Raw genomic sequence first — 23,930 nt, 5'->3', positions numbered from 1 at the left:
TGTACTAGCTGCCTCGGCTACCCAGTGCATACATTCGACTCTATTTTGTAATCACCGAAATAAAATCGCGTAACTGAGACCTACACAGAACTGCCAACAGTGTAGGATGCAGAAATTTAAACAGGAAGTGTTCCTTTCGGCTTGAGCCACTCTATTGTGCTATCTGTTTGTTAAAAACGTCGTGGAGTGCAAAAGAAAAGCTGTAACTGTCTGTCTCTCAGAAGTCTAGATCCGGCCATATACATAATCTCACAGCACTGTGCAATGCGCACGTTCTGGAGGAATTGTTGTTCAGTTCTGGAGGTGTTGTAGCTATGTGTCAGCCAGTAGCGTAACGGTAAGCGTCGCGCACTGTTGATAAGACGTCGCGAGTTTGGGTACATTCACTGCTACATTTTTTAAAACGCCATACTGCTGTCTGCTGAAGTTATCGATCTAATGGAACTTTGAACATAATTCCCTTCATTTCTCAACCCAAAATAGTCGCATGTGGAAAAAGTGCTAACGCCTGCGACATTTTGTTATTTTCAGGTTTAATAGATGGCCAGGCTGCAGATGCATCCTGAAACTTTTGTATTATGTATGGGGAGAGCGCATCGTGCCAAAATACGTCAGAAAAGTATTTTCTACATTAGCTGTCGTGTTGCAGTGGCATTGTATTCTTCATAAAACCTTGTTTGACAGCTTTAACTCAGAACAAGTTTTCTACACGCATGTAATCAATAAACTGCATGTGCATTGTCAGACTGCTATAGATAACATCAGAGAATTGGCGTATATCGTTGATGATTAATTTCTCTCTCATATTAAATAATGTTTTAACAACACTAAAAGAACCGTACGAAAATTGTGCACTGTATTATAATAAATGAAATAAAACTACCCACGATAACCTAACGGCGAAAGTCTGTTTCAATAAAACAGAGTATCTGTACGCAAGCGTGCCTCTATCGGCACAAGTTAGTAAAATACTATTCACTTAGATTTCGATTGGGTCTGTGTGTGCTTGGTATGCTGTGTCATACTCAAGTGGTATGTTGTGGCATTTCATAAATAAAGTTAAGTATTCCTAGAAATCCAAAATTTGTTTGTCAGCAGCGGAAATAGGCGTTACCTGTTGTTCAGCATTGTAAGTTTTTCACCATTGCACTATGAGCCGAAAGTATTTTCTTGCGATTTCCTTATCGGTGTGTGATCTGACTGCTTGTAGCTCTTTCACGGAAGGGAAAAAACGTTACTGTCAGCAAGAATGGAACCGCAAACCACAACAGACGCTTTCTTTCAGGTTAGCACGTATCCACAGAGCTAGGGAAGAGGCATCCGTCTAGATCTCCTCTTACGAGACCAGTAGTGGCTAGAACTCGTAAACCGCTATTTAAAGGACGAGATTAGATGCGATTTTCACGTGCAACGACTTTCCTGGGCTGAAAACCGTAAATTTACAATCTTTTGTTACAGCTCAAGCGTTAATAATAACTCAGATTATTCAATGGAAATGACAGGAAAAATCAACTGAACTTTGAGGCTTAATTCCGTGCATACCAGGAAGTATCAAAGAGTTGCCAAATATACCTTGCCTTGTTGCCAAATCTCAGTTACATTACCAGCAGGAAGAAGACGAACCGATGTGATCCTACAGTGGGCTGGGAAGTGACCAAAGCTGACGTCTCAAAGACGCGGCTGCTACAGCCTGGAATACTAATCCGTCTGATTCACATTTCTGTAACTGGGTTTAGGGACTGGAGCGTAGTTACTAATAATACTCAGAACTGACTGCAAACTAAGCTTCATAAATCAGTAACTCTCATAGTTGTTTTTATATATCTTTCGTAAGTGTACTCAAAACTAAGAAAATGCGAAGAGCAAGATTGGAATTCGTATCGTTGACGAGTCTATTCGAATTTCTTCAGAGACGCTTGTATTGTGAAGCAGCTTGACAGTCAGAAAGCCGAGATCTATGACGATTAACACAACTTACTGGGTCGAGCTAACAAGAGGACTAAGTGTAAAGGTTTTTCTTCCGATTTCGTTACAGAATTTCTTCTGGAAATTCGTAGCTCCATAAAATAAATCAGAAAAAAAAACTCTCACACGCTGGCTCCTACCACGGTTAGAACTGACGGTTCACTGAACCGTTGCGACACGAGACACGGGCTACGGAGAGACTGCTGGGAGCACTCCACTCTCATCATCGTATTGGTCCCTCAGCCTCATAACACATCGTGAAAGATAATAAAAGTTGTCACTTATGTGAAGAACAGCATTTCTTTAGCCAAAAAATTGAATTTTCAGTCTCAGTGTCCTAGTTTACTTGAGGATTATATAGCATGAGTCATTCAAATGGGAAGGGAATATCAAGCGAATTTAGCGAGTCAGTTCAGTACCATACGTGGAAGTGATTGCACTGTCACAGTGTTGCCAAATATTTGTGACAGTGTCGCCAATTCTCATCTGTGCTAGGAACAGCTCTGTAGCGGTATGTGAGGAGAATCCCGTGCTCATGTCATAGCAGGATACGGAGAGGAGGCGTGTGGTTTGGTTAGTATGCAGCGTTTTCTCCTACCAGTTGTGTCAAACATTCAGGTGTATAATCTTCCATAACGATTACAGTTTCCCACAAAATATATACAAATAAAACCCTTACCTTGTTATTTTGAGACAAAAGATTATTTCAGTACAATAAAAAGTTTTTGGAAATAAACTTTGCCCACCTGTCACAAAAAGATAAACACTATGCACCTCGAAATCGATTGCATCTATGTGCAGTCTTGTGATCATACAGGCAGAATTTCATGAATTGAACGAGAATGTAGAAAAACGTTGGTGCGAATGGAAGCTGTAAGAAACACAGTTAACTAATTATTTTGTGCCATGTAATAATCAATTCATTTGAAAATTCAGAAGAGAAGAAACTATAAATCATGCCCATTAAGACAGAAAGTAAAGTGCAGATCTGCGCTGTTTCATCTTACGATCTATACAAATAATGTATACTAATCAGCGTATTCATTGCTTTCGTAATGTTTCCCTCTTGTTTAGTCTTCTAATGATGAACTGGATCCACACCCATGAGTCTGATTGTTTCTTTGAAACCTTCCATCTACTATCTTTGTGTTTTACTGCTCTGTGTTCAAAAAAGCAAAATATTATGCCTGCTCCTACGAGGTATTAGAACGAGGTCGCAAGAAGGCTAACGAATTATAATCAAAATATACCGAGACGCCAATATTTGGATATTATTGCCTGTATCACCGGCATCCCGTTGTCGTCTGCTCTTACTGAGATTTTCATGTTACCCTGAACATAAGGCGCCGAGAAAAATGTGTATATTCTGCGTGAGGAAACATCCCACATTCCATTCATCCTGATCCATTCGGAACGTGCATCGGCAGCAGTGAGTGATAGGAAATCTGTTGTGAGGTGACGAATAACAATGACAATGGTAGTAATAAAAATCAGTAATCAAAGATGTTTACTGCATTACAGACGATTGTTAAGGATTAACAAAATAACCAAGAAAGACTGAGTGTTTAATTGTCGCACTGCATAGGTCTTCTTACCTCTTTGTTACTGAATTCTGTTCTGGTTGTTTGCAGAGAGAAAAGAAAGACCCCTGTAGCCATACATATAGCTAGTACAACAAGAGACTACCTATCAACTATCCTTGCTTTACATCACGAGACGAACATGGCGTCACCAAGCTGATATTTGAAATACATTTGTTTTCTCTCTCTGTCTCCTCCCTCTCTTTATTCTTCTTTTTATTTTCTGAGGAAAGCATCTAGAAGCGAGAGTAATAAGCAAGTAGGCATATAATCTATTTACAGTTATTTTCATCGGGATACATAAAGCAAAAATACACATTTCAAGTGTATTATTGCATAATTCCAATTATTGACAGTCTATTCGTGAGCTTGCTCGCATTCAGTGGGCTGAAACCCGTCACAGAAGCAAGCAAAACACAAATATTTCTTGCACCATGCGCAACACACAAACGAAAGAGAAGACGGCAATGGGATACCGGTGACGCAGGCAATAATACCCAACTATTTCTACCGACTTAACTCCAAGACGACGGACAAATTGGCGTCTCAGTGTATTTTGATTATAATTCGTTAGCCTTCTTGCGACCTCGTCCTAATACCTCGTGGGAGCAAGCATAATATTTTGCTTTTTGAACACCGAGCAGTAACACACAAAGATAGTAGATGGAAGGATACAAAGAAACAATCAGACTCATGGGGGTGGATCCATTTCATCATTAGAAGACTGAACAAGAGGGAAACATGATGAAAACAATGCATACGCTGATTTGTACACATTATTTGTATAGATCGGAAGAAGAAAGAGCGCAGATCTGCACAGTGCCCGCATCTGCCCTTTAGTTTCTGTCCACACCCATGAGTCTGATTGTTTCTTTGTATCCTCCCATCTGCTAAAATTAGATTTGAGAGCAACGATAGCTACAGCGTCGAAGTATTCATAGTATTGTATACGTGTGTGTAAATGTCTTCCAATGTCCACTCAAAGAAGACAAGGATACACAGTCTAGCTACAGTATTATAAATACGTCTCAGTTTGTGGATGAACTCACACTTAGGTTGACAACCATTTTGAATATCTGGCAGTACTGTACCCATTGGTGTTAAACTCGTTTTCAACCAATGATTCCCACAGCTACAGGAACAGTACTTGTGATACCTCTTAGACAAAATACTTATGCAGTGCTACCAGACGAAAAGATCAATCTAACACAAACTGTGGGAAGTTTGTCTCACAACATTCGTACGTGGATAAAGAGCTTTTCCTATTTGAAATATCTGTGAACGTTGCTGCATAATACAATTTAAGAAGAAACTAAATTCCTTCAGCTACGACAATGTTTAAAGAAATCGTCTTAACGGCAATAAATCGTGTTATGTGTACTCTACCGCATTTCGCTGGTTGGAAGACAAAAAGCTTACTGACAAATTTCACACAAGGAAAAGGGGGACGAAATGCCTCCCGCTGGAAGGTCATGTTGTTCTATTTCAATGATTACAAGATCAGCTAAAACGAACAGTGAGGCTGTCAGTATAAGCACATTACTGTTGTCAGTATGATGTTGCACTGCCCAAGCCTGTAATGATAAAGGGCCTGTTTTAAGTCAGGCATATTGTATACAGAAGAGGAAGAGAGAGCACCACTAAATTCCACAATCCGCATTCATTGCTTACACACAGAAATTACTGGTACAGTATACTATTGGAGCCCAATGAGTGAATTGCATATTTTCCGGTGAAAAAGAGCACTGGCAAACAGTCTTCGCTACATTAGGTTAATTAAACTGGTGTCACTCTGAGCTAGAATTTATGGTCAGCGACTAAGTATAAGGTCAATGAATCGGATGCGGGTTTTGCAACTGTGAAAAACTTTCCTACATTGTAGAAGTGAATGTTGAAACTGAACTAACAATGCGAAAATTTTGAGCTTGGATAGCTTACAATGAAAATCTTTCTGTTTATTGCAAAAGAAAACAATTGTTTTTCTAAAACATTCTCTGCCATACACAACTTGAAACAGGTCACGTCGACCAAATCTTGTGGAAGAACTGACAGCGACGTGTAACGGAAGGCAGTAAGATCCCTTGACTTTTGGTTTGGCAGTATTCGACAGCCATTTCTAGGCGCAAGTAAATTGAAAAAGGCAGCGCGTTTTTGTTATCAAGTAACGTCTTCATCAATTACTTTAGTTTTAATGTAATCTGCGAGTAATTGCTGATGTTTGATATTAACATGAAAAGGACTCCGTAGACAGGGAAAGAACCTCTTCTTGGGCAACTACTTCTATAATGACCAAAAGGCATTAAATGATCTTCAAGCACGTGTGTTCCAGCAACGGTATGAAGAAAATGATAGTAACAATGACGGTAATAATCGAATTATCCGGTAACTTCACACTTCACAGTGGATTTTCTCGCACTAAGAAATTTGCTGAATTAGTGAATATTTCAAAATGGCATTACATCGAGGCTATGATGCCTAGAAGAGTCTTTACATCCTGCTGACATGAGAATAACACAATCACCACGTCAGAAGATTGCTTCTACTTAACCATTTAATAGACTCATTTTTCCACCAATTTTGTAAGCTGAGCACATCATCCGTTAAAGCACACTCCTGGGGCTGGGAAATGTGGCCACAATGGTATGGTGGAACGAACTATTACAGGTGCAATGCGTGGGTTCAGGCATTTACTTTTAAGAGGCACAAACAGATTTACTTTACCTCTTAAGCTCAAGAGAAAGACGTTATAATCCAGAATCCGCATTAAACATCACGTTCCTTCCTTACCAATTGGACAGAGCCGGTTAACGTTGGGAAATGACATAGGCGGAAGTCATGGTAAACAGAAATACTGTCTCCAGTAAACTTACTTACATTAGAAAATTTTATTTTATTTGATGAAACGATAGCCATTTAAAGGAACAGGGCTCTTATTTTTCTTATACTTGATTGAACTAGAGACGTTGAAAAATTTGGTGCTGGACTGTGATTCGAATTCGGATCTCATCTTTCGAGGACCTGAATCTCTCGGAACAGTATAGTTCAATCATTTCGTTCCTTTTCCCAAGACTGCAATCTTCTCTAGGTCTCCTCCAAAGGTAAGTATGTGGGTCCGAATCCTGATCCAGTACAAAAATAGTCATAATTTCATTTCAAGCCGTATCACGTGCATACCAGTCTGATAGTGAAAATTAACGTGCATTTTTAATGTCTGTTCATGTGTTGCCAACAATCGCAGTAGGTGTCGTTATTTCTGGTCAAACACGCACACACTTACTGTTGGTGAGTAAGCAAGTGTTACTTAAGCTATGTTCGTGGATGATAAAGGAGGACGGTAGGTGTGCGGTTCGCTTGTCGCTCCGGCACAAAAATCTGTATCCTTATTTTAGATTCAAACATCTAGCAGCTGGTAAGAAAAACCGATATGTAACATTTGATTTTACTTAGTTAACAATCCGATTGCAGGCTGGGTTCGTATCTCCGTCACAGAGCTTCACATCATTCGCTTCATCTTTACATGGATGAACACTTTGTTCCTTCTGAATGAAGGTATATCACACATCTTTCGTGATTAGTTAACAGGGACGAAAGGGTCTTTACAGGAGTCCCGGTTTATTACAAATCTGTCGTCTTTTGTTTTTCTTCAAGTTTAGATTTGGTTACTGATAATGGCGAAAATTTCTGTAATTCGTGCCTCTTCATGACTAGTCAGCAATATGACATGATTAGATTAGATTAATACTTGTTCCATAGATCATGAATACGACATTTCTTTACATAGCATGATTCTGTTTCTTTGCAACAATTTTTTACTCTCTCATTATTTTTTATCTCTCTCTCTCTCTCTCTCTCTCTCTCTCTCTCTCTCTCTCTCTCTCTCACACACACACACACACACACACACACACACACACACACACACACACACCAGTATTTTTTTTCTTTATTTGTTTGTTGTGCTCGACCATCGGCGAGGCACGAAAACGTTCGTCAATGATTTTCTTAGTTTTGAGTACACTTACGAAAGATATATAAAAACAACTATGAGAGTTGGTGAACTGACGGACTGAGCTCCTGTGAACGTGCCGGCACGGAGATCCGTACACTATGGCTGCTCAGGTGGAACTGGGTTCGGTCGCGGCGGCGGCGGATTTAAATACCCTCCGCCCGCGGCGCGCTCACTCCGCCGTCCGCGCCCCGCGCCACGGTCGCGCGGTGGAACAGATTGCGACGGCGTCTGAGATGACGTCGGTGTGATGGCTCCGTCCGCCGTGGTCGTTACAACTATACATTTGCTCGATTTACTCTTGATTAACCCAATCGCTGGTTCCCAAGCCTTGCTAAGATTATAGCCACAGTCACGATTTATGAGGTCGTCATTGGTGCGAATTTCGATGGCCTCTCTAACAACGCTGTCCCAGTATCTCGACGTCTGTACCAGAATCCTCGTGCGTTCATACTCCATAGCGTGATTTTCCGACATCTGGCCACATGGTATGGATAAACTCCTTGACTTCCTTACACATCTAAACTCCATACACCCCAACATCAAATTCACTATGGAGACTGAAACGGAGGGTAAACTACCTTTCCTTGACGTCTTGGTCAAGAGAAGGCCTGACGGCACCCTAGGTCATGGGGTGTATCGGAAGACAACGCACACTGATCTGTATTTGCACGCAGACAGCTGCCACCACCCTTCACAGAGGAATGGGGTACTTAAAACTCTAGTACATAGGGCGCGCACTATCTCTGACGCAGAGTGTCTACCCCAGGAATTGGAACATCTGAGAACTGTATTTCGAAAAAATGGGTACTCAGAGTGGCAGATTCAACGTGCTCTCCGCCCAACCACTACAGCACAACCTGTGGATATGGATGAAATCACGAGGGAGGAGGTAGGCACTGCGTTTATCCCATATACAGGCGCACTCTCGGGAAAGATCGCCCGCATTTTGAAGAAACACCGGGTCGGAACGGTGTTTTGTCCTCCGAATAAAACTCGTGCACTGGTGGGGAGCGCCAAAGATGACCTCGGTTTGAGGAAGGCCGGCGTGTACCAGATTCCGTGTCAATGTGGCAAGTCGTATATTGGTCAGACGATGCGTACCGTCGAGGATCGATGCCGTGAACACCAGAGGCACACTCGACTGATGTATCCGAGCAAGTCGGCGGTCGCTGAACATTGTTTGTCGGAAAATCACGCTATGGAGTATGAACGCACGAGGATTCTGGTACAGACGTCGAGATACTGGGACAGCGTTGTTAGAGAGGCCATCGAAATTCGCACCAATGACGACCTCATAAATCGTGACTGTGGCTATAATCTTAGCAAGGCTTGGGAACCAGCGATTGAGTTAATCAAGAGTAAATCGAGCAAATGTATAGTTGTAACGACCACGGCGGACGGAGCCATCACACCGACGTCATCTCAGACGCCGTCGCAATCTGTTCCACCGCGCGACCGTGGCGCGGGGCGCGGACGGCGGAGTGAGCGCGCCGCGGGCGGAGGGTATTTAAATCCGCCGCCGCCGCGACCGAACCCAGTTCCACCTGAGCAGCCATAGTGTACGGATCTCCGTGCCGGCACGTTCACAGGAGCTCAGTCCGTCAGTTCACCTGATGATGGCGACATGTATGATCGCCGAAATATTGTGCCCGTTGGACACTGTAGACCGGCAGTACACCCGTGGATATTTTGATTATCAAATACGCCGGGAGAAACTCAAGAATCATATGAAGCATAGTTTGCAGTCAGTTCTGAGTATTATTAGTAATTACGCTCCAGTCCCTAAACCCAGTTACAGAAATGTGAATCAGACGGATTACGTATTCCAGGCTGTAGCAGCCGCGTCTTTGAGACATCAGCTATGGTCACTTCCCAGCCCACTGTAGGATCACATCGGTTCGTCTTCTTCCTGCTGGTAATGTAACTGAGATTTGGCAACAAGGCATGGTATATTTGGCAACTCTGTGATCGACGAGTTACTTCCTGGTATGCACGGAATTAAGCCTCAAAGTTCACTTGATTTTTCCTGTCATTTCCATTGAATAATCTGAGTTATTATTAACGCTTGAGCTGTAACTAGAGATTGTAAATTTACGGTTTTCAGCCCAGGAAAGTCGTTGCACGTGAAAATCGCATCTAATCTCGTCCTTTAAATAGCGGTTTACGAGTTCTAGCCACTACTGGTCTCGTAAGAGGAGATCTAGACGGATGCCTCTTCCCTAGCTCTGTGGAAACGTGCTAACCTGAAAGAAAGCGTCTGTTATGGTTTGCGGTTCCATTCTTGCTGACAGTAACGTTTTTATCCCTTCCGTGAAAGAGCTACAAGCAGTCAGATCACACACCGATAAGGAAATCGCAAGAAAATACTTTCGGCTCATAGTGCAATGGTGAAAAACTTACAATGCTGCACAAAAGGTAACGCCTATTTCCGCTGCTGACAAACAAATTTGGGGTTTCTACGAATACTTAACTTTATTTATGAAATGCCACAACATACCACTTGAGTATGACACAGCATACCAATCAAACACAGACCCAATCGAAATCTAAGTGATTAGTTCAAATGGTTCAAATGGCTCTGAGCACTATGGGACTCAACATCTTAGGTCATAAGTCCCCTAGAACTTAGAACTACTTAAACCTAACTAACATAAGGACATCACACACACCCATGCCCGAGGCAGGATTCGAACCTGCGACCGTAGCAGCCCCGCGGTTCCGTACTGCAACGTTAGAACCGCACGGCCACGGCGGCCGGCTAAGTGATTAGTATTTTACTAACTTGTGCCGATAGAGGCACGCTTGCGTACAGATAATCTGTTTTATTGAAACAGACTTTCGTCGTTAGGTTATCGTGGGTAGTTTTATTTCATTTATTATAATACAGTGCACAATTTTCGTACGGTTTCTTTTAGTGTTGTTAAAACATTATTTAACATGAGAGAGAAATTAATCATCAACGATATACGCCAATTCTCTGATGTTATCTATAGCAGTCTGACAATGCACATGCAGTTTATTGATTACATGCGTGTAGAAAACTTGTTCTGAGTTAAAGCTGTCAAACAAGGTTTTATGAAGAATACAATTCCACTGCAACACGACAGCTAATGTAGAAAATACTTTTCTGACGTATTTTGGCACGATGCGCTCTCCCCATACATAATACAAAAGTTTCAGGATGCATCTGCAGCCTGGCCATCTATTAAACCTGAAAATAACAAAATGTCGCAGGCGTTAGCACTTTTTCCACATGCGACTATTTTGGGTTGAGAAATGAAGGGAATTATGTTCAAAGTTCCATTAGATCGATAACTTCAGCAGACAGCAGTATGGCGTTTTAAAAAATGTAGCAGTGAATGTACCCAAACTCGCGACGTCTTATCAACAGTGCGCGACGCTTACCGTTACGCTACTAGCTGACACATAGCTACAACACCTCCAGAACTGAACAACAATTCCTCCAGAACGTGCGCATTGCACAGTGCTGTGAGATAATGCATATGGCCGGATCTAGACTTCTGATAGACAGTTACAGCTTTTCTTTTGCACTGCACGACGTTTTTAACAAACAGATAGCACAATAGAGTGGCTCAAGTCGAAAGGAAACTTCCTGCTTAAATTTCTGCATCCTACACTGTTGGCAGTTCTGTGTAGGTGTCAGTTACGCGATTTTATTTCGGTGATTACGAAATAGAGTCGAATGTATGCACTGGGTAGCCGAGGCAGCTAGTTCATGGCGATTCGGTCAACCAAGTAAATGAATGTACTGAACATGCTGAAAACCACTACAGGGAGTCTGTGTGTCAGAAACATCGTTATGATAGAAAAATGCGTGATACAGAAGAGAATTTTGTCGTCTCTTGGATTGATGCTAGGTTCATATACTTATGGTCTGGGTTCGATTCCAACTTCTGCTGATGATTTTTATAAGGAGAGAGAGATTCTATTCTCTTCTGGCTACGCCAAGTGAAGAAGGTATAATGGCATTGTGGTCTGATATTCATGTTAAACATGATATTCCTTCTCTACCAAGTAGACGTTAGGTTGAACCACAAAGTCAGCCCGCATCTCGTGGTCGTGCGGTAGCGTTCTCGCTTCCCACGCCCGGGTTCCCGGGTTCGATTCCCGGCGGGGTCAGGGATTTTCTCTGCCTCGTGATGGCTGGGTGTTGTGTGCTATCCTTAGGTTAGTTAGGTTTAAGTAGTTCTAGGGGACTGATGACCATAGATGTTAAGTCCTATAGTGCTCAGAACCAATTTGAACCATTTTGAACCACAAAGTCAGGAGTCGCGACACGTAGAAACTCTATCAACAGTAACCTTTCTTATACTAGTTATTTATGTCTAGTGACGAAACAAACGCTGTGTAGGGTCACAGGACACTTATTCCATCTTTTATTTGAGCTTCTGTATGTCGATAAAATTGGTTCTGATCTGGGAATGCAACTCAGACCGCCCTTAACGCGGAATTTGATCCCTTCGAAACAATACAGCTCGACTGCAATTTGTTGTTTGTTCAAAACTGCAGATTCCTCAACATCTCCACATATTGCGCGTGAAAGGGTTCGAATCCTGGCCCGGCACTAAAGCTTTCATTATGTATTATCAAGCTCTAGCATGAGAACATCTATCTGCTGGTGGGTAATAATTTTGATTTTAATGTATTTTCATTCGTTGTCAACACTAACGGTATCTGACGTTTTTGAGTCCCAGTGAGGCACTGAACTGTTTGCGAAATCATTGTAAATTCAACGATGTTATTCCGAGCTGCTGGTGGAGAAAAATTCGGTAGCTGACGTCTCTTTGTGTGCAGTCAACACTGATATGTGTGGGGCTCGCTTCCCAGTCAGCACTGAACTCTTCGTCATATTATTTCTAGTTCAAACATGGTCACATGTCGCTGCTGGTGTAACAAACCCATTTTTAACGTTTCTTTTCTCTAGAATATAACAGCGATAGGTGCCAGGTTGGAGTCCTGGGAAAGAAAAAACTAATGTTTCGTCTTGTCATTTCAGTTAAAACATGTAGCTACTGCCGAGAAAATCCGATATGTCACAGTTGATTGTGCTTCGATGACAATCCAATTAGGTTCTGGGTTCGAATCCCTGTCCAACACAAAGCTTTACCTCACGGCATTTCAAGTAAGTTACTTGTGAAGAAGCAATATTTAACATCCCTCGACAATAGATGCTGGGTAGGAATTCGCGTCCGTTAACAATGTTTACGTTATGTAATTTAAAGTTGATATTTGCTAACTGATATTGTCTAAAATCGAAGTATATCACTCTCTATATGCCTAGTCAGGAACGACCGTTAGTTGCCATCAGTCAGGAAGTCTTTGCTTAGTCTGCATGACCTGGGTTTGAATCCATATGCAGAACGAGACGGTTCGTCGTGTCATTTGAAGTTCATACATATTCTCAACTATCTGCTCGTGAATAACGTAAATTTTTAATGTCATTTTGTGTTAAATAATAAGTACGGTATGTTATTTTGAAGAGGAAATCATGAATACGACGAACTTACTACGTGAATTACCTATCTGACGTAATAAAGAGAGTGGTTACATTTCATGTATGGCATTTATTGTAATAAATGTGAGGTTACAAGCCTGAAGAACCGTCTTATCTGTGATAAGATGTTCCCTGATATTTGAAGTACCTTGGTATTACTTTACACCTTGAGTTAGCGATACAGAGTAGTGTTTTCTAGTGGTCACTTGTTGGAACCATTTTCAATAGTCGAACGACTGTACCGAGGGGCGATTTGAGGACCTGCTAGACAGCTGCGCTATGTGGGTTGCATTCGAATCAGGCGAAATGCAATTCAAGTCGTTCGGATACTTTTGAGCACGACTGTACATACAATAACAAACAATGATTTCAAAAGCACGCAACCACCCCGGACTCAGTATTGTAACATAGTGGCAATAACTATAATTAATAACCTATTTTTATAAATGAGTAAACTTTTAAACCAAACTTTAAATAAAATATACATGGCGTCAATTAAAGACGCCGTGAATTACTGAGCAGTTACTTTACTGGAAATAGGCAGTTATGATGTATCATGCAGCGTAACTTGCTGTGACAGTGCGAGAGAGAGACAAAGATATTGTTTATTACTCTGTGGCGGTCAGCGCTCACATAATTATTCTTAGGATATAGAGTTCTTTTGTTCTTGTTAAGATAATTTTTTTAGGGGAGGAGAGCCTTCTTGTGATGAAAAAAAATCGACGCCATTGCGAGTTTTTTGACTCACATTGTAAAATATAAGTGCATATGGAAGGAAATCAGTTAATAGAACAATAAAATATTGTTCATTTCAAGAAGGTACGTCTTATTATACACCCAGCGATGTACTGCTATTGTGATTTACTAATAAACACCAGTTGAGAACAGTTCCGACGGGAGCGTTCAGTTCTAGTGAAATAGTTCGATGCTTTCTTCGGAAAAGAAGTCACTTCATGGATCATTCAAATCCACAATTGTACATGGACATTTCTCAGAACTGAAAGCAATCTGATTGCTATGAAACAGAGCTCCGAAGAATATTTCTCCGTTCTTTCGTTACCACTTTCAGCTCAACACGGTATCTGCAGCAGCTGGAGCAGATTTCTACAACAGATGAAGCGTGTAACCGCTATCAGTTTAACACATCGCCCTGTTTACGCTGTATGTATTTACCCACAACAGTGAACATACAGTTACTGACACACATAGAAAGACAATACTAGGTGGTGTGGGGAAACATTTCAGTATAATGGCCCTGTAGAGCTAAACAGTAATTAGCCTAGTAAGAAGAGGAGTCATTATAGATGTCTACCGTTAGACAGGACACGATCCTGATACAACACTCATAGTGAACCTGCAATATAAATATGTTAGTAATTTAGTAATTAATGTTTCATTGTGTGTATATATGTCTAGTTTTATAGAGTAACTACATTATGGTCCTTTGTATGTTTCATGCTAACGCTAACGTGCGGGAGTATCTTGTGAAGAGAACGAGTGCGCCGTCCCAGCAGCCGAGCAGACACTTCAAAAAGGCCAGAACATTTGAATTACTAGCTTTCTTGAGCATTTATGCATTGTAGTGACCCTTCATATATAAATTTTCTAAGTATAAATAGTGTTGCTATATTACTTTTACTAGAATTCCAGTATTTCAGTAGATATATTTTGTGTGTTATCTATGCACTGTTTTTGTGTCACATTGTAACGTGTACATTAACAGCATTAGGACATTAACGTTTTTGCGTGTGTAGAAGTTTAATAGTCACTTTTGTAGGACTTGTTTAGAGGAGAAACTGTCAATTGCTCATTTACATGGTGATAACGAGATCTATGTTCAAAGCCAATAAGCAATAACCATCACAATGCCACAAAATGAATTAAATAGTGTGAATGCATCGTCAACTAGTGCCACAGAATTTAATACTGCCGTAGTTAGTGATATGTCGATTACGGCTGAGCAACCAGCAATAATTAATGCGCTCACGCCGTCGACACAAACGGTTGCTAGTTCCGACATTCATATGTCGAAAGAAGTCCAGAGAAATATGCAGCAACCAACAAACAACATGAATTTCATCTCTGACACAGACGCGTGCGAAAACGAAATGACTGTACCGAAAATTGTGTCGGTACAATCCTCATTAAGCCCAGTGCAATCGCCAATTGCTGAGAATACCGATTTGTTATCCCAGCTGATGTCAAGTTTGACTGTCATAACACAAGGGACTAAAGCATTGGAAACCACGCAATCCACGTTTGCAAATGACATGAATCGTAGATTCCAGGCATTGGAAACGACGCAATCTAATCTTGCAACGGCACAATCCACGTTTGCAAACGACATGAATCGTAGATTCCAGGCATTGGAGAGTGCGCAATTTAATTTGGCTCAGGAGCAATCTAATAAACTAAAAGAAATAAATGATAAGATTACTGAAAAATTCCAGAGTTTGGAAACAAAGCAGAGTCACTTGATTACCAGTCAGGCACAACTCATAGTTACACAAGAACAACAGTATCAGGAATTAACAAACAAATACAAAGACATCTTATGTCGTCAAGATACACTAAATCATCAAGTGCAAGAAGTTATTCATGTACAGAACACTATTGCGCAAGACGTGAATACAATTAAGCACGATAACGAGCAAGCTGTCATTGAGCTTACTCGGAGGATAGACACTCTCAGTCTGGAAGGCGAGAAACACATAGAGAAACTTTTCAATGAACATAAGATCGCATTTTCTAAGGACATTGAAGATTGGGCGAAAGAGCAAACCGAGACAGTGCGAAATTATGTTGACAAAACCTTGAAAGAAACAGTTTCTAACGTGCAAGTTAACAACGAAGCTGCACAAGAACAACTTAAAGCAGAAGTTAAAGAGATTAAGGAGAATATAGGAGATGAATTTCCTGCTTGGAAAGCAAAGATAGAAAATACATTAAAAGCATGCCAGCAGGGTCTAGTTAATACTAGAGGGGCACATACTACTTGCAGTTTATCAAAAGCAGACATTATTCCTGATGAAACCAGTGAAACCGAATCCATGCAACAATATCCATGTATTGGTGCATATTTACGTAATCAACCAGAAACAAATTATCGAGATTATCATTCACCGCGTAGTAGCCACCAGAATACACCTGTGACTATGAATGAAGAAAAAATGCTTAAATATCGTCAATTCCAGATATTTATTCCCGAAAGGAAGTCGATCAATCCCGTGGTATTTATCAAGCAATTTAAAGGGATATTGCCGCGAATGTGGACTGAGAAACAAAAAATTATGTACGTTGCAGGATTCATACATGGAGATGGATTGATGTGGGCGTCAGAAGCATCCGATTGGTGTCAAGATTATGACCAATTTGAACGCGCTTTCTTGCACAAATACTGGAATAAGGGAGTACAAGATAGACTACGGAAGGAAGTTTTTGACCCACAACCTTTTTCTTTTAAAAATGGATCTTTAAGAAAGTATTTCGAGAAGTATATAAATAAAAGTAAATACTGGAATGAACCAATCCCGACGCAGGATATCATTCGAATATTAAAGGGCAAACTTCCACTTTAAGTTAAGGAAAAACTTCTACATGTGCCTGAACAACATTTGGAAGATTTTCTAGCCACATTGGATTCAATAGACATTCTGTTCGAAGAATCACGTGTGCGCTATAACCAACCAAGTTACCAACCTAACAAATACAATAGTAACAACAAACAGTATGGAAACGAACCTTTTGCACACAATTGACCAAACCCACAGGTGAATTATTTCCAGAAAAACGTGAAATTTGGTAACGAAAATCCCGACCAGTGTAATCATTACCAACAATGTGAACAAACATATAAACGTAAATGGAGGAAGAATAATAAGAAGAGGAAAGGATACTATCAAGAAGGGAATTATCAGCAAAAATGCCGATATCAGCAACCAACTCAAGAATATCACAACCAACCACAAACTTCAGGTTGGGTACCAAATGATAATGCAAATGAATGGAGAAATCAACCACCAATAATAACCGACGTAACGGAGCAGACATCTACTAATAATGGACAATCGTCAAACTAAACTCGACTGTCAGAAGCCCCGACGGTGCAGTCGAGGAAGTTTTCAGGGGCGAAAATTCGAGCGTCAATTTTTTCCGGGACAATGAAGGCAGATTATTAATAGAAGAACTTCAGCAGGATATGATGCCTTGTCAAGAGGAACATATCACTGTACCTGTTGCGAAAATTCAGGCGGCGATTGAAGGCATTACTGTGCAAGTTACTTTAGATACGGGAGCAGCAGTAAATGTCGTTTCTGAGAAGTTATTTCAAAGAATACTTCAGAAAGCAAATCCACCGATTATTCCTGTTCAATGTTTTAGAATTGTAGGTCCTACCGGTCATAAGTCTTCTCAGGTTAAAGTGCAGACTCAAACTCCAGTTAGATATAGGAAATGTAGCTATAAATTGCACGTTCCTTGTAATAAAAAAATTGGTTGAGGACTGTATCCTGGGTATAGATGAATTTAGAGTGAGAAATTGGCATATCGATTTTTCTCTAGGCCGTGCCGGTTTTACAATAATGGATCAGAAACATCAACTGAATCTTCTCAGGGAATATAGTACCCATGGAAAGTATTGTCAGGGACGAAAGCTGCAAATAAAGTGGATACATAGCAAACCTGTACGGTATTACCAAATTAATTACTTGCAACCAGTTTTAAACCCTGAAGTTATCGTATATGAAAAGGTGCAAGACCTGAATATTTGTAACAACACCAAAGAAAGCAATTATACACTCCTGGAAATTGAAATAAGAACACCGTGAATTCATTGTCCCAGGAAGGGGAAACTTTATTGACACATTCCTGGGGTCAGATACATCACATGATCACACTGACAGAACCACAGGCACATAGACACAGGCAACAGAGCATGCACAATGTCGGCACTAGTACAGTGTATATCCACCTTTCGCAGCAATGCAGGCTGCTATTCTTCCATGGAGACGATCGTAGAGATGCTGGATGTATTCTTGTGGAACGGCTTGCCATGCCATTTCCACCTGGCGCCTCAGTTGGACCAGCGTTCGTGCTGGACGTGCAGACCGCGTGAGACGACGCTTCATCCAGTCCCAAACATGCTCAATGGGGGACAGATCCGGAGATCTTGCTGGCCAGGGTAGTTGACTTACACCTTCTAGAGCACGTTGGGTGGCACGGGATACATGCGGACGTGCATTGTCCTGTTGGAACAGCAAGTTCCCTTGCCGGTCTAGGAATGGTAGAACGATGGGTTCGATGACGGTTTGGATGTACCGTGCACTATTCAGTGTCCCCTCGACGATCACCAGTGGTGTACGGCCAGTGTAGGAGATCGCTCCCCACACCATGATGCCGGGTGTTGGCCCTGTGTGCCTCGGTCGTATGCAGTCCTGATTGTGGCGCTCACCTGCACGGCGCCAAACACGCATACGACCATCATTGGCACCAAGGCAGAAGCGACTCTCATCGCTGAAGACGACACGTCTCCATTCGTCCCTCCATTCACGCCTGTCGCGACACCACTGGAGGCGGGCTGCACGATGTTGGGGCGTGAGCGGAAGACGGCCTAACGGTGTGCGGGACCGTAGCCCAGCTTCATGGAGACGGTTGCGAATGGTCCTCGCCGATACCCCAGGAGCAACAGTGTCCCTAATTTGCTGGGAAGTGGCGGTGCGGTCCCCTACGGCACTGCGTAGGATCCTACGGTCTTGGCGTGCATCCGTGCGTCGCTGCGGTCCGGTCCCAGGTCGACGGGCACGTGCACCTTCCGCCGACCACTGGCGACAACATCGATGTGCTGTGGAGACCTCACGCCCCACGTGTTGAGCAATTCGGCGGTACGTCCACCCGGCCTCCCGCATGCCCACTATACGCCCTCGCTCAAAGTCCGTCAACTGCACATACGGTTCACGTCCACGCTGTCGCGGCATGCTACCAGTGTTAAAGACTGCGATGGAGCTCCGTATGCCACGGCAAACTGGCTGACACTGACGGCGGCGGTGCACAAATGCTGCGCAGCTAGCGCCATTCGACGGCCAACACCGCGGTTCCTGGTGTGTCCGCTGTGCCGTGCGTGTGATCATTGCTTGTACAGCCCTCTCGCAGTGTCCGGAGCAAGTATGGTGGGTCTGACACACCGGTGTCAATGTGTTCTTTTTTCCATTTCCAGGAGTGTATGTATACAGGGTGAGTCACCTAACATTACCGCTGGATATATTTCGTTAACCACATCAAATAGTGACGAATCGATTCCACAGACCGAACGTGAGGAGAGGTGCTAATGTAATTGGTTAATACAAACCATAAAAAATGCACGGAAGTATGTTTTTTAACACAAACCTACGTTTTTTTAAATGGAACCCCGTTAGTTTTGTTAGCACATCTGAACATATAAACAAATACGTAATCAGTGCATTGTAAAACGTTAATTACATCCGGAGATATTGTAACCTAAAGTTGACGCTTGAGTACCACTCCTCCGCTGTTCGATCGTGCGTATCGGAGAGCACCGAATTACGTAGGGATCCAAAGGGAACGGTGATGGACCTTAGGTACAGAAGAGACTGGAACAGCACATTACGTCCACATGCTAATACCTTTTTATTGGTCTTTTTCACTGACGCACATGTACATTACCATGAGGGGTGAGGTACACGTTCGACGGGCGTTTCATAGCATGTAGAGGACGCATAAATTGGCCAGCCCGTTCTCCTGATCTTATACCTCTGGACTTCTTTCTGTGGGGTACGTTAAAGGAGAATGTGTACCGCGATGTGCCTACAACCCCAGAGGATATGAAACAACTTATTGTCGCAGCCTGCGGCGGCATTACACCAGATGTACTGCGGCGTGTACGACATTCATTACGCCAGAGATTGCAATTGTGTGCAGCAAATGATGGCCACCACATTGAACATCTATTGGCCTGATATGTCGGGACACACTCTATTCCACTCCGTAATTGAAAACCTCATCCCTCATGGTAATGTACATGTGCGTCATTGAAAAAGACCAATAAAAAGGTGTTAGCATGTGGACGTAATGTGCTGTTCCAGTCTCTTCTGTACCTAAGGTCCATCACCGTTCCCTTTGGATCCCTACGTAATTCGGTGCTCTCCGATACGCACGATCGAACAGCGGAGGAGTGGTACTCAAGCGTCAACTTTAGGTTACAATATCTCCGGGTGTAATTAACATTTTACAATGCAACAAACGGCACTGATTACGTATTTGTTTATATGTTCAGATGTGCTAACAAAACTAAGGGGTTCCATTTAAAAAAACGTATGTTTGAGTTAAAAAACATACTTCCGTTCATTTTTTTATGGTTTGTATTAACCAATTACACTAGCCCCTCTCCACACGTTCGGTCTGTGGAATATATTCGTCAGTATTTGATGTGGTTTACGAAGTATATCCAGCGGTAACGTTAGGTGACTCACCCTGTATGTATTTGTTAATGAATAGTAGCAACATAGGTGATAACTCATCACAAAAGAAAGAATTGTTTCGAAGTGAATTCCTTCTGTACATATACCTTTATACCCAAAGATGCAAGGGCTAACATATTTTCGTAATCCTCACCCTTTGTGAAAACAGAGTTTCTGTGGAAGATTTTCTTCAGCCATCAGAATATGAGAGGGGTCTGTTATTTCTACGCCCCCTAGATAATTTCTTTCCCTGACGTACTGCTCTTTTATTCAATATTTCTGTGAGGCATACATTCATCGTTCTCATGCCAATGGTTGGAGGAGGAATTTATGCTGAAAATTTTTTTTTTTTTTTATTTTCCTCTTATTTGGATCAGTAGCATCATTCCTTTCCATGCGCCAAATTCCCATGTAGTCAGTTACATGAGATGAGAACAAAGCGACATAGCTTCCAGTTAGAGTCAGTGCCTTTTTTCTTTTCTGGGTGCCATGGGAGAGCTCGTTGGCTTTCTATATGCCTGCCTGGCGGGAACAAGCCTCAATCGCAGGAGCGAGACATCCCACCGTTTTTACAACCGAGTCCTTTGATTGGCCCTGTAGAATAAAAAAAAATGGTTCAAATGGCTCTGAGCACTATGGGACTCAACTGCTGTGGTCATAAGTCCCCTAGAACTTAGAACTACTTAAACCTAACTAACCTAAGGACATCACACACATCCATGCCCGAGGCAGGATTCGAACCTGCGCCGTAGCAGTCGCACGGTTCCGGACTGCGCGCCTAGAACCGCGAGACCACCGCGGCCGGCTGTGGAATCCCTGGCAGAACTGTGTATAAGTTTCTGGAACCTTTTTCTGTTCTAAAAAAAACCCAGGAGCAGTGACCTATACTTTTCCAGTGCATCTGGTTGGCATAGCAGCCAATGCATTTTAACAAGCATTGGCGATTGGCTAGTACACACATACATACATTCATTAATCCTTGTTCCATAGATAGTGAATACGACATTTCGTAATGATGTGGAACGTGTCACTTTAAGATAAGTTTTCTTTACACAAAATAATTTTATTTATTTTCTTTCTTTTCCTTTTATGTTTTACAGTTACCACTTCAGTTGCCGGCCCTCCATAAAGAACTGACTGTGGACACCGCATCTGGAGGGGAGAGACATTCAGATCTGTGCAGTTGCTGAGTACACGTGTAGGTATTAGGTATTAAGTCAGGCTGAGATTTTGCAAGTTAGATGACGTTCGGAGCTGCTGGTATCAGCTTATTTGTTTTTGCTTTTTCATGGAGAACTTAAAATCATGAAGGGAAACAATTTTGTTGGCTTGCTTGAAATCGCGTGGTGAAGACAGCAATTAATTATCCACTAGTTCTTAGATGCTGAAGTGCTAATTCCGTTTGATATAAATTCATTGTTGAGCATGTCTTACGATTTTTTTACCGTGGTGCCACACAACACATGATGAGCGGCCATTCCAACTTTGACTGTAACCTTCTTTGTTGGAGAGAACTCTGACCCACGAGCACCAATGGTCATTGTATGAAATACATAATCTGCGGCTCTCTGGAATTCATTGTAGTTTGGAAGTATGGGTCTTTCCCCCCTTGCTAATATCTGTCTCTGTGGATTCCGGACGTGAGTTCATATCTGTAGATCCATTCTAAAGTAGATCATTGTGCTGATATTTATTCATTTGATCAGCACGCCCTGACTCATACGCAACCTATATCAATACGATTAGTGATGTTCTTATTAAGATACTGTTTGTTACGAAATTCTGTGTTTGTGTTTTGTCTGTTTCATGGTCGCGAGGAAGCAGACGCAAGGGCGACGGAATTCCCAGCGCAGCTGCTGCAAGCTGACTAGCTGGCCATTGCCACGCAATCGACAGCCACTCACCGGGACTGTTATTCAAATACGAGAGAATGTTATGCATCACAGTCCAATACAATCGCTGCACTCTCAGGTGCGAAAATTGTGACCGTTTGAGAGCTGGATCGACACTGTTTTGGGAATAAGGACATTTTATTTAATTTCTATAATAATGAGTTACATTACTAACAACTTTAGTATTTTTACACACAAGTTTGCCTTTGATTGGTATACATGCTCCTTCTTGTTAATTTTACAATGATTCCTGGTCCTTAATACTAATGGCATTGTAGGTGGATGTGAAGTAGGATTTACTCATATCTCAATTATATAACTCTCCAATATGAAAGGTACGATAGGAAATTACATCCCTACTATTAAAAGTCTCGAGTCCTGACGCTGTTAATGGAATAGTTCTCAAATTGTTGCGTTCCGTGCGTTAGTAAGTTACTAAGAGACGTGAATTATCACGAAATACACGTAAAAATAGCATGAAGACACTGGTTCAGTGACATAGGCCGCAACACATTTATGAAGAAATAATTTAGAATATGTCTATATCTGCAGCTTATTCCGCTGAAAGCAAGAGAATATAAAAGCATTTAATACGTGAGAAGCAGATGTTTCTGTCGTCTGACACTTTTCTTGACACTTTATGCGATCCACTGATTCGCCCTTCCTTACACTTCACTCGACTTTCTAATACGCGGAAATTTTTGTCAGCGTGATTACTTCTGCTTCGAAAAGCGAATGTGTTTAAGATACTTGACGTTTGTGGCTCATATTTAGTAGCAGTTGTGGAACTGGTTTTCCTGTGTTGCAAAACAGTTTTATTGCTTTTGACGATTTGTTATCACGTCTGTGGTGTTTTCCCTTAATTTACAGTTGTGGTGGCTTATTTCATACGTCAAATAATGTAGATATTACATTGCATATAGGTTTCCTAATTTCCACATACACTAATTTGGTTGAAAGTGTAGTGAACAGCCGGCCGAAGTGGCCGCGCGGTTCTGGCGCTGCAGTCTGAAACCGCGAGACCGCTACGGTCGCAGGTTCGAATCCTGCCTCGGGCATGGATGTGTGTGATGTCCTTAGGTTAGTTAGGTTTAACTAGTTCTAAGTTCTAGGGGACTAATGACCTCAGCAGTTGAGTCCCATAGTGCTTAGAGCCATTTGAACCATTTTGTAGTGAACAAAACTGCTTTTTTGGATAGATATACGACGTCCTTCTGTAAAAGGTCGGGTCTTGAGTTGTGTACTAGCAATTTATATGGAAAACGACATTATTCAGCAAATGTCTGCGTATTACAAGTGAAACGTAAATAAACTGTCCTGTAATACACCGTTTCGTATCTCTCAGGGCCCTTAGGACACTGAATAACCACAAATGTGGTGTAATTTTTTAGTTATTGTCTGTTTTTATGGCACTACATACGCTCCCTTTTGTAAAAACTATGTTACAAAACAATATCAACTTTAGTATTCGCACTCATCCGATATCGTATTTATTAG

This window comes from Schistocerca nitens, chromosome 6, assembly GCF_023898315.1.
Source record: "Schistocerca nitens isolate TAMUIC-IGC-003100 chromosome 6, iqSchNite1.1, whole genome shotgun sequence".
NCBI classification, from domain to species: domain Eukaryota; kingdom Metazoa; phylum Arthropoda; class Insecta; order Orthoptera; family Acrididae; genus Schistocerca; species Schistocerca nitens.
Note: the sequence above shows the minus strand (reverse complement) of the source record.